Source organism: Nicotiana tomentosiformis, chromosome 8 (assembly GCF_000390325.3).
Source record: "Nicotiana tomentosiformis chromosome 8, ASM39032v3, whole genome shotgun sequence".
NCBI lineage: Eukaryota > Viridiplantae > Streptophyta > Magnoliopsida > Solanales > Solanaceae > Nicotiana > Nicotiana tomentosiformis.
The window spans coordinates 23,968,718-23,974,717 of record NC_090819.1 but is presented as its reverse complement, the minus strand read 5'-3'; positions in this window follow the sequence as shown (position 1 = coordinate 23,974,717).

The following is a 6,000-nucleotide window of genomic DNA, read 5'->3' as shown; positions in this document are numbered from 1 at the left end:
TTTTTAATTTTCTGTTTTCTATTTTTTCATTTTCCTGCCCCACTCACCCCACACTTTTTTTATTTTTTTCAATCCACTAGGCAAATTGCCTAGGGTTAGTTTTTATATAAATATCTCAAAAGTAAAGCAAAATAAAATAATATGTCCGGGGGTCTAACAAGGTGAAAGTACCACCCCCACCCCAACCCTCGCAATATTGTTTTTTACTTTTTTTTATATTTTCAATTTTTTATTTTTTCGTTTTTCTGCACCACCCACCCACCCACAAAATATTTTTTAACTTACACATTTTAAATACTAATTTATAATATTTTTCAACTTACATATTTTAAATACTAATTTGTTATTTAAGAAAATATATTTTGATTTTTAAAATATTAATAGTATTTATTTACCTTTTATACATAGGCGTATAAAAGATAAAATGCTTTGTTTATGCAAAATGAGCATGGTTTTAAAATATGGGTCAAGTTGGTTTGGGCTATGACCCATTATTTAACCCATTTTGACCCAACCCATCTTAGCCCAAGTAAACTTTGGACTGGGTTGGGCAATGACCCATTTATTGACCTAACCTATCTTGACCCGCCCAAATTCAGCCCAACACGCCCATTTGTCACCCCTACTTTTGATTCCGCTTTCATCTAAAACCACCCCTACACATATACAATACTTAATGAGGGAAAAACAAACCAATAATGACTCAAACCACAACAAATATTCTCAAAGTATGAATCGAAAATATACTTACTAAATATATAAACATTTAGCAGAATATAATATCATATCTAATATGCAGAATCTACAAGAAGTACTTAGGCGCAGATATTGCTTCAGTGCTACAAACACAACTTACAAGTAGCTTTGGCCAACTATTCGTCCAACTACTCTGCTCTCATTCCTATTTCTGCTGCATCTGTTGACTGCTAGATTTTGGATTCCCATTTGGCATTCATCTTAAAACATATCAATTTCACAATATCCTATATTAATCAACAAAATAAAATTTATTAAAACTAGGCAAGGTAACTTTGTGCACGATAGATATGATGTGGTCAGGTCGTTTGTCGTGCTTAGCGAGACTTTGTTGTACCAAACTGTTATTTAGTAAAAGAAGTAAGGATACCCAGTTTCTTAATTTCAAACTAGTTGGGATAGACTATATAAAATAATCTATGTCAATTTTTTCTTTATTTGAATTCATTTCATCATAATACGACCAGAGGTGCTCTATGTATAGCATTTTTCCTTTACTTGGGACTAATGTAAGTTTACAACAATAACTACTATATATGTCATATGTGGATTTTTGCTTATATAATATTATGTTCCAAGTCAAGTCCTCATTGATTTAAGATAACTTCTCATTATGTAATTTAAGGTTTCCCTTTATGAGATCTAGGTATGAAATTTTTTAACTCATGCCCTAGGTGTTTCAACTATTCGTGTTGGACGTCCCAGTCAAATAGCGAAAATTTCCATGGCCATATAGGAGAAGGCCTTTAATAAGCATGTATACGGGTTAAACCGGGGTAATATATATCCCGATTTCCTGGTGGGTCGAACGAAGCGAAGACATGACTATATGGGATCAGAATCGAAGCCAGGGACTTCTCGTACCAGGGGCCGAACGGAGTGTTCGTCACCGGGCCTAGCAAGACAACACTCCCCGAACCCAGAGCGAGCTCCTAAACCTCAGAAAATACTACGAACAGTTGCACACGACTAATAGAAAGTCGTGATATCCGCACCCAACCGAATATCACAGTGCGAATCTCGTCCGACGTCGGTAGCATATCAGTAATTGACGAGAAAGGAGGATTGTTTTACCTTTTTTAGAGTTGTACTAGAGATGAAACTCTCTTACTATATAAAGGGGAAGCTTTTTCATTAAATACACATTGTAACACGTATATCAAGGCAATACAAAATTATTTCTCTGCTTTCTAGCTATTGAAAGGTTCTTATTTTAATCATAGTTTTTCATACGTGTTTGGCTTCGAATCGAGGGTCCGGTCGAGGGAAAAACTATTGTCCGGACTTAATGTCACAACTGGTTTGGTTATTTATCTCATCCTTAATTCGTTTATCTAACATTCTTTATTTTTTGTGTTGAACCAATCCATATATCCTTAAAACCGCGTAGAAATTTAATTGTTATCCGTTTTAAGGGTAAATAGTTTGGCGCCCACCGTGGGGCTAAGGATAATAGTGGTGGTTTGACACAAATCTCCATAACACACTACATTTTACACTTGTTCTTTAAGGTCTTAATTTCAGGTCAGTTCAAAAATGTCGAATTCTCAGTCTGCTTGCTTGAATGTCAAGGCAGAGTCTCGCCATCATGGCAAAAATAACAATCTGGTGCTTAGTAATGAGGTGCCCCCTACTGATCCCAACGGAGTCCCAGTTGCGGACCCAATCGATGCTAACTCGCATGTGGCCATCGACACCAACGTGTCTACCGACCTTGAGAACAGCGTTCACGGAGGAGCCTGACCAATGGCTCAAGGAGCGCCCCAAGGCGAAGGCGACAGAGTCAGTCTACGAGTGATTTTCGAAATGTTGCAGGCTCAACAGGCGGCAATAGCGCAGCTGCAAAACCAAAGCCACGCCTTTAGCAGAGTTGAGCCCAAACCATCCTGGGCAATCACCCGAAGAAATGAGCAGATCGCCGAAAGGACGGATGGAACTGAGCCCGGTATCAATCCCGAAGTAATGAAAATGCTTGAAGCATTGACGAAGCGGGGTGGAGTTGGTGAAAAGAAGATTGAGGCTAACGACAAGAAGGTGGAAACATATAATTCCTGGATCGATCAAATTCCAGGAGCGCCCCCCGATACTAAATTGTCCGGACTACAAAAAATTTGTCCATAAGCCTTTTCCTCCAAGCGCAGCACCAAATCCAATCTCGAAGAGGTTTCATATGCTCGATATTCCAAAATATAATAAAATCACGATTCTGAATGAGTATATGACCTCCTACACATGCGCCGTCAAAGGTAATGATTTGGAAGACGATGAGATCGAGTCAGTGTTATTAAAGAAGTTCGGGGAAACTCTGTCAAAATGGGCAATGATATGGTACCACAACTTGCCCCCAAATTCCATTGATTCGTTCGCTATGCTCGTGAATGCCTTTGTAAAAGCGCATGCCAAGGCCATCAAGATCGAGACCAGAAAATCAGATCTTTTCAAGGTTAAGCAAAGGGACAACGAGATGCTCAGGGAGTTCATATCAAGATTTCAAATGGAACGGATGGACTTACCTCCGGTTGCGGACGATTGGGCCGTTCAGGCATTCACTTAGGGACTTAACCCCTAGAGCTCTTTGGCTTCGCAACAGTTGAAACAAAACTTGGTAGAGTACCCGTCTGTGACTTAGGCCGACGTCCAAAATAGATACCAGTCAAAAATTAGAGTCGAGGATGACCAACTCGGAGCCCCTTCTGGGTGCGTCTATCCCTTCAGAACCATAAGAGAGTCGTCGATCATGAATCAAGTCCGGTCCGAGATCAATACCAACCATATAATGCGATCGAAGGGGAAACGTGTCCGGACGCAACACTATAAGGAATGAAAAGAGAGGCGATCGAGAGCCCAGTAGCCGAGGTCTAATGAGCAAAAATGGTTTCAACAGGCCGCTAGGGGGGAAGGAAGAACCATGATTATCAGAGTATAACTTCAACGTTGATGCAGCCAGCATCGTATCAGCCATTGGGCACATCAAGGAAACCTAGTGGCCTCGACTATTGTAGTCCGACCCTACCCAGAGAGATCCTAACCTGATGTGTAAATATCATGGAACGCATGGTCACAGGATCGAGGACTACCGGCAGTTGAGAGAAGATGTAGCCCGATTGTTCAATAACAGGTATCTCCAAGAATTTCTGAGTGATCGAGCCAAAAAACACTTCAGGAACAGGGACTCTAACAAACAAACCGAGCAAGAAGAACCTTAGCACGTCATCAATATGATCATTAGAGGGCTCGATGTCCCCCAGGGACCGATGATAAAGCGCACTAAAGTATCCATCATGAAAGAGAAACGCAATCGAGATTACATCCCGGAGGAAACTATTACGTTCACTGACGAGGATGTCGAAGGCATCGTACAACCTCATAATGATGCGCTGGTGATATCTATACTTATAAATAAATCTCGTGTTAAACGTGTGTTGATTGATCCAGGAAGCTCGGCCAACATCATTAGGTCGAGGGTCGTCGAGCAGTTGGGGTTACAAGGTCAAATGGTACCGACGGTCTGGGTGTTAAACATATTTAATATGGCATACGAAACTACTAAGGGAGAGATAACCTTGCTAGTGAATACCGCCAGGACAATTCAAGATATTCTACATGATCCAAGGGGACATGAGGTATAACACCTTATTTGGAAGGTCATGGGTTCACAAAATGAGGGTAGTACCCTCAAAACTATACCAGGAACTAAAGTTCCCTACGTCGGGAGGAATCAACATGGTCTACGGAGAGCAGCCGACCGCAAAAATAATATTCGCAGTCTACAAGGTGATCCCAGTGCCTGTGATCTCGACATCAAAGAACACGGAGCCGGCTAGGAAGGATGAAATTAAATAGCAATCATCGATACTGGCCCGGACCGTACCAGAAGACTGAGGAATAGGAGAAGAGGATGATTACGGAGTTCCCAGGCCGTTCATTGCTCCAGATTATTCCGATGCCACCAAATCAACGGCCGAGGAGCTGGAGTAAGTCATATTGATCGAACACTTACCCGACCGGAAGGTATATCTAGGCACGGGTTTAACACCCGAGCTCAAGAAAAAACTCATTGAATTTCTTATAGCTAACATATATTATTTCGCTTGGTCCCATCTTGACATAATAGGGATCCCGCCGGAGGTAACCACTCATAAGTTGAGTTTGGACTCGAAGCTCCATTTGGTTAAGCAGAAAAGGAGACTGTAGTCCGAAGTCAAGCACACTTTCATCAAGGATGAGGTATCTAAACTCCTTAAAACAGGATCCATTCGGAAAGTTAAGTACCCGGACTAGTTAGCCAACGTAGTGGTAGTACCTAAGAAAGGAAATAAGCTAAGAATATGTGTAGATTATAAAGATCTCAACAAGGCATGCCCTAAGTATTCTTTTCCTTTGCCTAACATCGATCGGATGATCGACGCGGCGACTGGGCATGAGATACTCAGTTTTCTCGATGCCTATTCCGGGTACAACCAAATTCGGATGGACCCGGGCGATCAATGCCTAGTAAACTGGATGTTCGAAGAACAGATAGGAAAATCAATGGAAGTTTATATTGACGACATGTTATTCAAGTCCCTGCGAGCAAAGGACCATTTGAAACATTTGCAGGAAACCTTCGACATATTGAAGGAATACAATATGAAGCTGAACCCAGAAAAATGCACGTTCGGGGTTGGATCCGGAAAATTCCTCGAGTTCATAGTATCCAATCGAGGGATCGAGATCAATCCCGACAAAATCAAAGGCATATAAGACATCACCGTGGTAGACAATGTCAAGGTCGTCTAGAGGTTTACCGAGCGTATATCCGCCTTGGGCTAGTTCATATCGAGGTCCTCGGAAAATATCCATCGATTCTCATCACTGTTAAAAAAGAAGAATAACTTTTCCTGGACCCCGGAATGCCAACAAGCTTTGGAAGAACTCAAGCAGTACCTCTCGAGTCCCCATTGCTCCACACTCCGAAGGCGGATGAACAGTTGTACCTTTACTTGGCGGTTTTAAAGGTGGCAGTAAGTGGAGTCTTAGTCCGGGAAGAAGAAGGTACGCAATTCCCTATTTACTATGTCAGTAGGACTCTAGGCGAGGACGAAACAAGGTATCCTCACCTGAAAATATTGGCGCTCGCTTTGCTAAACGCCTCCAGAAAGTTGAAATCATACTTTCAATGTCACCCCATATGTGTCGTAACCTCTTACCCACCGAGGAACATAATGCACAAGCCCGAGATATCGGGCAGATTGGCCAAATAAG